This window comes from Triturus cristatus, chromosome 5_2, assembly GCF_964204655.1.
Source record: "Triturus cristatus chromosome 5_2, aTriCri1.1, whole genome shotgun sequence".
Lineage (NCBI taxonomy): Eukaryota > Metazoa > Chordata > Amphibia > Caudata > Salamandridae > Triturus > Triturus cristatus.
In genome coordinates, this window is record NC_140588.1 from 775,894,733 (window position 1) to 775,907,909 (window position 13,177).

Sequence of the window (13,177 nt, forward strand, 5' to 3'; positions counted from 1 at the left end):
TGGTTTGAAATTTATGATTTATCTAATACTGTTTGGAATTTGTATCGTTCAGTGTAGCGGAAGGACTGTGAGACACAGTGGATTATGGAACCACATATGGTCAGTTATTCTGAAGAAGAAATCAACAGATTAAAACAAATTCCTTCCCTGTTAGGGGGTGAGGCTATAGGTGATAGGAGTGTAAATTCAGACAAAGGAGAAAGACTGATCCAATTGAAAAAGAAAAATACTAGGACGCAGTTACATGCACAGGTATTACTTGAATATTTAAAAACCAACACGATCCCTGTGGGTTTGCAAGTGAAAAACGTCCCAGTGATTTTTATAAATGACAAACCTTATCTAGTAGATTTCAGTGGTATAGGTACCAAGTGTTCACGTGATTGGATTGTTTTATCAATTAACACTGCACTGCGTATTAGCGAAGAAGAGTTAAAGGAAATAAAAAGACTGGAAGAAGAAATCTCTAGTGATTTAACCATCACAGATGCTAAGGCGCTTCTGGAAAGTATTAACAAAACGTTGGTTGAGTTTAAAACACACACTGTTAACTTCAAAACATCGAAACTGAGCAAAGATATAAAAAACTATAAACACGAACTGGTATACCCATACTTAAAAGAGGACTTCTTCAAAACTAATAATCCTAGTACATTAAATTTACCCTATAAAGGAAGGTCACGCACTAGGTTTGTGACCTTCTCGGATTCATCCTCTGACTCAGACCAAGGAACAGGAGCATACTACCAACCATACCAGCCCTTTTATCAATACCCAAATACCCCTCAACCTTTTTTAGACAGAGGCGCACGCAGGGGGAGAGGTTTCCGAGGGGGATGGAGGACTCCAATGCACCAACCAGCAACAGAACAAAACTTTTTTCGAACACGTCATCGAGTGTACAGAAGGTAGACCCTACCGAAAGAAAGAATAGGGACCAGGTTAATGATCCAAATAACTTGATGATACCTATCTATAACTTATCCAAACATATTTTAACACCTTGGGAAATGAGAGTCTTAGAAAAAGGACTATCATTTGTTCCAATAGTACTACAAAATCCAGTAGACACAAAGACTGAAATACTACAATTTTTACGTAGAATCAGACTAAAAGTATTCTTTGCTCAACAAAATGAAGCACAGGAAATCAGTGTGAGTGGATTAAAAAACAAATCCTCCTTTTGTCCAGAAAGCGAGATGATCCCCGATGAGATCCTGTTTTTTGAAAATCAGATACTAAAGGAAATTGACTACCTCAACAGTAAGCGTTTGACATTTAAACCAAATTTCTCTAAATTTGAACAGATAGCCTTAAAAAATCTTACGAATAATCCCCTGACAATTATAAAACCAGCTGACAAGGGAGGAGGAATTGTGGTATGGGACATAGAAGATTATGACAGAGAAGTATATAGACAGTTGAATAACATCACACACTACCGTAAAATGCTTGACAATCCCACAGGTGCATTGAAAGCTAAGATTCTGCATTTAACAACTAAAGCACTGGAAAGTGGATATTTAAGTAAAAAAGAGTATGAATTTCTTAATGTTACGAAACAAAAAGTACCATTGATTTATGTACTTCCTAAAGTACACAAAAACACCATGAACCCTCCAGGTAGGCCTATTATTTCATCCTGTGGATCGATCCTCGAGCCATTGGCGAAATATATAGATACTTTCCTAAAACCTTTTGTCAGTACGACTAGAGCGTACGTCAGAGACACGATGGACCTCATCGCCAAAATAGAACATTGTGCTTTCAACGGAGACCAACAGCTATTGGTCTCATTTGACATCGAAAGCCTATATACCAACATACCACAAGATGAGGCCATCGTGGTAATGGAACTAACATTAAATCAGAGAATGAGACCTCATCAGGTTCCTACTGAATTCCTGTTGGAGTTAGCGAAAATCTGCCTGAAAAATAATTTCTTCACATTTAAGAATGAGCTGTTTCTGCAAATAAAGGGCGTGGCTATGGGTTGCTGTTTCGCGCCCGAAATAGCGAACCTAGTGATGGATCAGTTTGAGAAATTATATGTCTTCAATGAGACAACACCATTTTTTAACAAGATCAATAAGTGGGTTCGTTTCATTGATGACATCTTTCTTATTTGGAGTGGAGATACGGAGGAATTAGCCAGCTTTCATGACTGGCTCAATGACCGTACACCAGATTTAAATTTTACTAAAAGTGTTAGCAACAAACAAATTAGTTTTTTGGATGTATGGATTTTGGACAAAGAGGGGGTTTTGGAAGTGAGTCTATATACTAAGCCAACGGACAGAAATACTTTGTTAGAATTTACATCAGGGCATCCAAGAAGTCTGAAAGAAAACCTGCCTTATGGGCAGTTTCTAAGAATAAGACGCAATTGCTCTCGCAAAGATGACTATTTTGAGAATGCCAACATACTACAAGAAAAATTATGTGCGCGAGGATATCCAAAAAGCTAGTGCGAGCTGCTTTAAAAAGAGCCTGGTTTACACCTAGGGAAAATCTATTGACCCCTAAAAGACATGAAAAAACTGAAAGGATGACATGTGTTTTAACTTTTAATCCCAAAGCCAACAAAGTTAAAAAGATAATCTTGAGAAATTGGAGACTTATTGAACAGTTCAACATACCCAAACCCTTGTTTTCCTTTAAGAAAGGTAAAAACCTTCGGCAGCATTTGGTGAGAGCAATGCGGGAGCCTATACAGAAAAAAGATACAAGATCGCTACTTGGCCTGCCCCCTGTCATAGGGCACTTTCGGTGTAATAATTGTGTGGCATGTGCAGGCACAAGTGATGCCAAAGTAGTGTTGATCAACAATAAGGAACATGTGATGCAAGCCTTCTCAAACTGCAACACAAAAAATGTCATATATGCTGTGACCTGCCCATGTGGAAAAATGTATATTGGGCAAACTACCCAGATGGTAAAACTGCGAATTCTACAACATAAATCACGCATTAAATGTAGAACACAGGGAGCTCCCCTGGTGCAGCATTATGTAGAAGCAGGCCATAATGAAAACGACATAGAGTGGACAGTTCTAGCTGTAATTAAGGCAAACAGTAAGAGCGAAGTAGAAATGAAACTTAACCGCACAGAAGCCCGTCTTATTGAAAGGTACCATACTGCGAGTGAAGGCCTAAACGAGAGGGATGAACTATGGGCACTGATTAGATAAATTGTACATTGAGACAATATTGATGATGATTTATACACGGTTAAGAGAGTTGGGTGGCATGAAATAATTTCGGGCATTAATTAGTGCAGACATGAAATCTGGTGATTATTTCTATCTCACCAAACTAGAATGTACGCCCGATGTTTTTGAACATGCAGTGCTTTGGAATTATTTGAGGGGTCATGTACGGCTGTGGAGTCCATGGTTATACAATTCGTACCCCCTTTCTCGATTGATGCTTTCCAGTCCACTTTGCTTCTGGGATATTAGGCACATGCCTCCCGGGTTTAGAATTCGTACCCCCTTCTCTGTAGTCAAGATGTTCCTTAGCATTGGACATAAGAGATATGTAAACTTTTTGGTGCTGGTGATCATACATTTAGATCCTGAGCCGATACCCCTCTTTGTATTTTTTAATCCTTTATTTTAAATTTTTCCATTACTGACATGCTGGAAGGGTTGGCTTCGTATTTAGACTTGGTTTGGAAGCTTCCGAGGACGCTTATACGATACATAAAATAGTCCGCCTTCTGTGTCGGTCCATTTTACGTCCTTTTACCACGTTACGACGCACACAAACTCAGATACGGCGGAAGTAGATACAGAAATTAGTCCGCTTTCTGTGTCGGCCCATTTCACGTTCTGCAACCACGTTACGACGCACACAAACACATATATGGCGGAAGTAGATTTGACCATTCTTGCGGTCTTCCGATGCGAAGCATCAGCACCGAAGCTTGAAGCGGATTATAGCCGGGTAAACTACGAAAGAAATCATGTAAGTGTAGAGCGAACATGGCAAAATGATGTTGCCGTTTGGAATCTGGCACGCTAATAAGACCATGAAAGCAGGCGTTTTTGCATTAAGTGGCAGTTTGGAAGACAAGAGTGGGTTATTAGGTTTCAGCCTAGAGTAAGGTCAGCACAGCGGTTGTGAGCTCATGTAGTTGGGAAGATTATCCTCCTCACGGAGAATCTTGTTTGTTTTAGAGTGGATGAAACTGACGTAACTTACTGGACGAGAAATAACAAAAGTCCACGGACATTCAAAATACGGCGAGCAGCGTCTCATACGCGCGGAGGTAATAGAAGAGCATCACATTTATATTATTCTTTCTGAGCGAGACAGATGTGTAATTTACTGTGCATACCGGTCACTCGCCGTTTATTTACTGACGCATATGTAATATTACAGGCGCGGAATCGAATAGCTGGCCTGGAGTTCCATATACAACGAAATAATTAAAAGCAGGTACAGGGCTGGCATTTTTGCTAGGGGCGAGTGGGTCCATTCCAGATCCTTGTCCGGCATGTCTTCACAGGTACCTCCAGGTGGGGACTGTATCGAACCACGCACCCCCTGTCGTAACACCAGTTATGTGTTGGATTATGTGCGGTGTTTGGTGTCTCACATTGTTCTAGTCTTGAGTCCTTCCGAGCACTGCATGGGCAAATTGGGGACAGTTGTATTGAATGGGTGTGATAGTGATTTGTTTTTTTATTTTTTGTAGACAGTTTGCAACCCCCGTCCTGAGGAAGCCAAATAATAGAAGGCTGAAACGCGAACGCGTCGACCCATTTATTCATGAGGAGTCCACAGATTTAGAAATTAATGGTTCTGGCGCTTACATAAAAGCTTTAAAGAGGAGTAGAACCTCTGACGCCAAGAGGACGACCTCTGAATGTATTACTGCAAAAAGTAGTATACATCGTTTTGAGCAAGAATTAGGGGAATGTATATGTTGTGTATATAAAATGTGTTATATGTTTGATGAAGTTGTATATAGAGGTGTTTGGAGAATTTTTGTTTTTGTATGTCCAAATGTATAATAACCTGTATATATTTTGTGTACTTTTCATGGATGTCTATTGAGAGATTCGCTTCTGAAAAATTATCCAAAAATTGGTGATATAAGTAAATATTTGTACCAAGATAATTTATTGTTTCTTGTGTATAATTTAATAAGAGATTAATCCCCCCTAGCCCCCCACCCCTCCTTTTGCTATATATTACATGTGTCTTTACCCAGGTATGGGAGGGTCATTTGGGTATGCCCCATAGTGTTTTTTGATACAGCAGTTACACTCAGGCACACGTGCAATCAGATATACACACAAGGAAGGTCAGAGGCTCACGCACTGGAATGTAATTAGGCCACGGACTCACACAGATAGTGCTACAAAGACACATACGCACACACAAACCAAATACACACACACACAAGCATGCTTACAAGCATGCACAGACAGACACGCTCACACCAAGGCTCACACATACACAGACTCATATTAAACATATTAAACAAGCATTGGAAATACAATAGGTCTCGCATTTTTCCGAATTAGAGATATTGCCATTGTAAATGGTAATGTTTTCGAAATATGTGTTATGGAGTGTATGTATGTGTTGTGTAGTGGATTTATGTGGTTTGGATTGGATTAGTTAGTTTTGTAATTCCATGGTGTGGAATTGTGTGGTGTGGATTTGTGGAGTGGAATTACGTGGCATGGTGCGCTGTGGAATTATGTGGTATTGAGTATATTGGAACTATGTGGAGTGGGATTGTGTGTTATGGTGTGTAATTATATGGAATGGTATTTTGTGTTGTGGAGTGGTATGTAGTGGAGTTTAATTATGAGGTGTGCTGTTGAATTTTGTAACATGATGTGGAAGTGTGTGGTGTGGTTTGGATGTGTGTGGTGTGTTGTGTAATTGTGTTGTTGAGTATTATTATGTTGTTTGGTGTCAAATTCTGAGGTGTGGATTGGAAATGTGTGAAGTTAAATTTTGTGGCGTGGAACTGCGTGGACAGCTTTTCCTCTTTGGTGATTACAAAAACCAAGAGGTAGGAGCAAAGCTCCAGATCTGTGTGTTTGTGTGTTAAAAAAAGGAGAGTTAGAGTTAGAGTTATTAGTGTTGTAAATGTAAATATTTCTTGTTTATGTGTTCTGGACTGGAGTGGATGTATGTGGTTTGTATTGGAATTATGTTTGTTTGATTTGGATGGTTAGTTAAGGCATTTGTGTGGCTAGTAATTGTGTGGTGTGGAGTAGATTTGTGTAGTGGAATTGTGTGGCATGGTGTGCACTGGCATTATGTGGATAGTAAGTATGTGTTTTTGAGTATATTGGAATTATGTGGAGTGGGAGTGTGTCATGGAGTGTAATTATGTGGAATGGTATTTTGTGTTGTGGAGTGTTATGTAGTGGAGTTTAATTATGTGGTGTGCTGTTGAATTTTGTGGTATGATGTTGAATTATGTGTTGTGAATTGGATATATTTGATGTGTATTGGATTTGTGTTGTGGAATTATATGGTTTAGTGTCAGAATTATGTGGTGTGGAATGGATTTGCATGGAGTTGAATAATGCGGAATGGAACAGTGTGGTGATGAGTGACATTATGTTGAGTGGAATTATGAGGCAGGGTGTGGAGTATGTGGATTGTTGTTATGTGGTATAGAGTGCATTTATGTGGGGTGTTTTTATGTGGTATTGAATAGCGTGGGACAATTTGGAAAGTGAATATTTTTGGCCGGGCTTGACTCCGCTGCCCCCCTGATTGTTTTTTATTTTGGCCGAGCTTGGCTCCGCTGTCCCCCCCTGTGTGACTCTATTTGGCCGGGCTTTGCTCCGCTGCACGGCGTGAACAGGGCTCCATCCCCCAGCAGCCCCGCTACAGACGAGGACGCCGCCGACGCTGCTAATGGGCGCCAGGAGGCGCATAAAGGTCTGGGCAGGGCCGAGGCCTTTGTGGGACAATTTGGAAAGTGAATATTTTTGGCCTGGCTTGACTCCGCTGCCCCCCTGATTGTTTTTTATTTTGGCCGGGCTTGGCTCCGCTGTGCCCCCCTGTGTGACTCTATTTGGCCGGGCTTTGCTCCGCTGCACGGCGTGAACAGGACTCCATCCCCCAGCAGCCCCGCTACAGACGAGGACGCCGACGACGCTGCTAACGGGCGCCAGGAGGCGCATAAAGGTCTGGGCGGGCCGAGGCCTTTGTGGGACAATTTGGAAAGTGAATATTTTTGTCCGGGCTGGTCTCCGCTGCCCCCCTGATTGTTTTTTATTTTGGCCGGGCTTGGCTCCGCTGTCCCCCCCTGTGTGACTCTATTTGGCCGGGCTTTGCTGCGCTGCACGGCGTGAACAGGACTCCATCCCCCAGCATCCCACCTACAGACGAGGACGCCGACGACACTGCTAACGGGCGCCAGGAGGCGCATAAAGGTCTGGGCGGGGCCGAGGCCTTTGTGGGACAATTTGGAAAGTGAATATTTTTGGCCGGGCTTGACTCCGCTGCCCTGCTGATTGTTTTTTATTTTGGCCGGGCTTGGCTCCGCTGTCCCCCCCTGTGAGACTCTATTTGGCCGGGCTTTGCTCCGCTGCTCGGCGTGAACAGGACTCCATCCCCCAGCAGCCCCGCTACAGACGAGGACGCCGATGACGCTGCTAACGGGCACCAGGAGGCGCATAAAGGTCTGGGCGGCACCTCCTCCCGCGGGACGCGCGCGGGTCGCGCCGGTAGAAGCCCGGGACAAGGGCGGGACCATCTGTGGCCGTCCGAGGCCAGAGGAGGCCGGGCTGGGCTACCCTATTGACACTAACGAACAGAGTAAGAACGTAATAGTTTTCGTGTGTTAGGTAATTGCCATTTGCGATTTAAGCCTGTATATATTTGTTTAAACTTGTTGCCTGCCCATATTGCTACTTAGCATATACTTACCGATTATTCAAACATGTCGAGACGTCGAGCTAAACCTACAACAGATAAAAAATCTAATACTATAGATACATACTTAACTAAAGCAGTTAGTGCCCTGGCGGAGGAAATAGATCGTACTGAGAGACGGATCTCAATGGGAACAGGTACAAGGGGTGGGGACCAAGTTAATGTGATTGCAGAGATCCATACAACCAGGGAGGAAGGTTCGATTATTGCAGACTGGGCATCGGACATAACTTCTGATATAGCTATGGTTGACATGGAGAATTTACATAGCCCCGGATCTCAATTACACCAACCTTATCTAACTCATTTTCCTCGCCCCAGCCTAAGAATTTAACTAAAGGGGGTAAAAGGAGAAATACAGGCCAGGGAATTAGTAAGATAGCTAAAGGAAAGCATATAGTTACAAGAGGGACGTCGCTAAAACAGAAAGCTGCATCGAATAATGGGCAACCTATGTGTTCTCTTAGTATGGAGGTCCTTACCGAGAAAATTACTGAGAAAATCCGACCATTATACGAGAAAATAGATTTTTTGACTATTGAGGTTCTTAGACTTGGTGGGTACCTAGATAACTATAGACCGCAAGCTCAATTAGTTAATCCAAGGGAACAGACTAATGTGACAACAAATAATGCCCCCATGACTTCAGCAATTGACAATTCGTTAAATTTAGTACTGGCCGGTCCTAGTGTAGGTCCAATTACTGCCAGTAATTTAGATAATTTAGACAATAGGAAAAATCTAGTGGAACCAAAAATATCATCTCAAGTCGAAAGTATCATGCCATTAAACGGTAAAGGAACTCAAAGGACTGAAACCTTGGAGCCGGCAAGAAAGCCATGTAATATAGGAAACCTTAATACTACTCATACACCAGCGGTCATTAATTTACCACCAGAATGCGGAGCATATGTTGCCTTTCTTTCTAATGTACCCAAATTACGGGAAGGGCAATCAGAAACCAACGAAACTTTAAAAAATACAACCTTGCATTGGTTATCTAAATATTGTTGATTTCCCACAATAGAGGCCAATCAGATAATACTTACCCAAAGGGTTAGTTGGATAGGCCCACTACCAAAAAATGTTGATGGTGACTGCATAATAATTAATTTTAGGTCACCAGGTTGGGCGCATAAATCCATAATTAACGCCCCTCCACCTTCTTGTTGGGATTTTAATACAACATTACTGCCATTGGGGTTCTTTTATAGATATTTGCCTGCAAGTGATTATGTTACAAACCAAAATATTTACCATCCAACTATTAACCCCTTGAGTGCCCCGCCCTTTCCACGCCCTGTGCCGGGCGTTTCATTAGCGGGCGGGGTTCATGAGATAGTCTCGTCATGGGCACAGCGCAACCGCGCTCCATGACGAGACTATCTCGTCATGGGCACTGAAGGGGTTAACACAATGCACTCATTAGTACCCCGAGCTACATGCTTTTCTATCCCGTTGTATAATAGATTTCAACCTCTGGGCACATTGGAGGATAACGATTGACAAGAAAGCCCCGAGGATGTATCTCTAATCGATGGAATAGATAGCGGGGTAGACTACAGGCCAGTCATCAGAGGAAAATGAATTAGCAAATATATGAATCCCAAGCAGGTGATTCCAGACATTGATAACATTGGGTATAATGCTTCTGTTGTTATAAATAATGTCAATGAGCAAGAAGTCGGGTCACAGAATGCCGAGATCGTAGCAAATGTGACCACAACTACGATCCCTATTACAAGCCAAAGAATGCAAACAATAATACAAGGGGGCTACACATTTATAACTTGGAATATTGCAGGTCTAGGTAAAAAATTGGATACCCCCTTTTGGCAGAATTTTATTTCCTGCAGCAATGATTTTAATTGTTTACAAGAAACATGGAGTACAGTCCCGGTCGTGGTCGAAGGATACTCTTCATATTGCCTAAGTGCGACACCGTCCATAACAGGAAGAGCCAAGGGAGGATTGCTGCTGCTCATATCAAACAAAATACTTGGGTGTAAAATTATAAGCTATTCATCTATATGTAATCACAGCCAAGTATTGAGAACTATTATAACTCTACCTTTTCCAATGATAGGGGAGATTTATTAGAAGCATTGGAAAGGGAAGTAGATAGGGTATTGGCACTTTCTGGTAAACTTGCCATTATCCTTTGGGTAGGTGACTTTAATATTCGAACATGCCTTTCAACTCAAATTAACTCCTGTGGCTTTATGAAAGTCAATAGTAACAATAATGAGAATGATGATGATTTATTACACTTTCCCCACTGTAGATATGGTACGATTTTAAATACGATAATGGCAAAATTTGACCTTGACTTATTAGACTGTACATTTAGTAAGGAACATATTAAATGTCCAACTTTCACTGGGCGGAATGATTTTAGTAACATAGACCATATCCTAATTTCAAAAAATAGTTTTTATACTGACTTATGGATATCTGAACAGGTGGTGAGTGATCACAATAGTATTTCCATAGTCATTTTAGATTGGGGTAACAAATTGGTGAATACCGAGGATCGTATTTTAAGTATTCTTCCTGTTAGGTCTAATGGCATGAGAATTAAATGGACTGGAGTAGATCCACCCAAAGTTCAAAAGGAGGTGGTTATAACTTGTAGGAAAGAAATTGACTATTGCCTCAGTGAAGATATCCTCCCTGACACTTTGATAGAGGCTTTCTCGGATATTAACAGATTAATAAAGATTTTATTTACCAAAAGTCCTAAGAATTTGAAAAAAACAGGTCCGAGGTGGTTTGATTCAAAATGTACACGTGCACTACAAAAACTAAAATTGGCACTGAGGACTATTCTCCAAAACCAACTGTACATACATGAGTTGCGAGTTGTATATAAGCAAGTTATGCTGGCCCACAAAAAAGAACTCCAAGCGGATGCATGGGACAAATTAAATCTGGCAGCCAACACCAATAATAGCAAACTCTTTTGGGAAACTGTAAATAGTCCCTTTTTAAGAGATAAATGTACGCCAGAATTAACGTCCCAAGTGAATTGTACAGAATGGATTGAACATTAAACCAACATTTTTAATCCAGACAAGGTGCCCTCAACCACAACATCAAACAATGATTTTACATGGCCTTTAGTGCCTATGTTAATTGATGTGGAAGAAGTACAGGAAGGGTTAATAAATAGTAAAGGGGGAAAAGCACCAGGTCCGGACGGTGTTCCGATTGATCTATATAAGAACGAAATGGATCTATGGGCCCCAATTCTTATGAGGGTTTTTAATACTGCAGCTGTAGGGAATGTCCCCAAATCTTGGGGACAATCATTAATTATTCCACTATTTAAAATGGGTTCCCACTCCAAAGCCTGTAATTACCGTCCGATATCTTTATTGGACTCCTCAATCAATAAATAGTTTTCTTAAACGGCTGCTAAGTGCTCCTGTCTCAGCTTCTACTGAATTAATCCATATGGAAACTGGTCTTAACTATATCTCGGATTTGGCTGCTTTGCGGCCAATACTTCTATGGCGTTCTATCTGGTCCAAGAGCGAAACCGAGTTCACACAGTCCATAATTAAGGACTGTTTAAAGTTGGACTTTGGCACCCGTATACCGTGGATAAGTTACATTAACCACTGGTATAATTTGTTATTTGATTTTAATGTTCTTGATGAGTCCGCATACCCAATAACACTATCAAAAAAAGAGATAAAAGTTTCTCTTTTATCCTTTAAGGGGGGGGACGAGATAACAAACTAATAGGGACCCAAAGAACACTTGTGTTTTATAGGCAACTTGAACTTAAAAGTGGGTTCCAGCAGTATTTGGAAGATGTGACAAGATCTTCGCATAGATTTGTATTATCTCGTCTTAGGCTGGGAATTGTTCATCATCTCATAGCCTTTCCGGATATGGGTAAACGATCAAAAATAAAGTTCCCATGTGATAATATTTCTAATCAAAGCTGCTGCCATTTTCTACTTTTTTGTAAATTTCATGCATCACTTAGGAAATGTTATTTAAAACCGATTTTTTTTAATATAATACCCACCTAACTGTAAATGCTATGAGATTACAATGTAAATTGGAGGGCCCAGATATCTGTTTTTATGTGGCTAATTTTATAATGAAATGCAGAGCTGCCAGAAAGTCGATAGTACTTTGAAAATCCTGTTTTTTTGCAAATTTGCGCATAAACATATGGCACTTTATAGCGAACTTACATAGCTTTACGTACTGTAATAGTTGGATAGATATTGCAACTTTGCACATTAGTAGATGTCTTCTCATTGCGAATTTGCACAGCTTTATGTACTTAAATTGTTAGTCAGATATTGCAATTTTGCATATTAGCATATGTCACTTTATAGCGAATTTGCACAATTTTATGTACTGTTATAATTATACAAATGGATATTTGTATATTTGGATTCTGGCACTTTATAGCACAATGCACTTTTATGTTTTATTATGAATATATAATATAGTTATTATTTAGACAGAGGAATATTGATAATATTGTGTTTTGTAATACATGAGGAGGATTTTACAAATGTAGATATAATTGTTTAGCTTATATGGTTGTGTTATGCAAACCGAATAAAAGCTTTCTGAACTGAAATGAACTGAATAGCATGTAAATAGGTGTAGTTGAATTATGTTCTGTTGAGTGGTATTATATGAAGTGTAATTATGTTGCATGATGTGGAACTGTGTGGTGCTGAAATGTGTGTTGTTGAATTGTGTGGCACTGTGTTGAATTATGGGGAGTTGGATGTTTGTTGTCTGAGTTGGGCTGATGACACCAGGACAGAACACATTTGGTGGCAGCCCAGACAGCATAACAGATGGATTAACACTGTTTTAACCAGTTTGAGGGGACAGAAAAAAGAAACAACATTGTTCACCTCCCATAAATGCTGCTCCCTTAGCACTGCTATAGATAATTGGACACAAAAGGAACTCTGCAGCAGGTGCATTATAAACCTATAAGTTATTGCTCAACATAAAGCCCACCCCAGCACCGTCCTCCCCCCGGCTGAGCGCCAGGTGCGGCGGCACCGGTGGCACCAACATAAAGCCGACCATGATCGTCACAGGGTTCAGCGTGCATTAGTGTGTGTGTTTAGTTAGGTGGCATGTAGCAATAAGAGGTAATATGTATAGCGCCGACACCTAGTGAGAGCGTTTAGTGGCTGCAAATAAAAGAATCAGTAACAGGAAACCAGAGATAAAATTCTGAGGAAGAGGTCCAACAAGAAATATGTGCA

At 40.9% G+C, this 13,177-nt stretch overlaps 1 protein-coding gene across 3 annotated transcripts in view; it reads left to right on the top strand.

Moving 5' to 3' along the window:
- The window catches only part of DOCK11 (dedicator of cytokinesis 11), a 1,169,031-nt gene that overhangs the window by 1,008,773 nt on the left and 147,081 nt on the right, over positions 1-13,177 (top strand). The gene's annotated exons all lie outside the window — the stretch shown is intronic.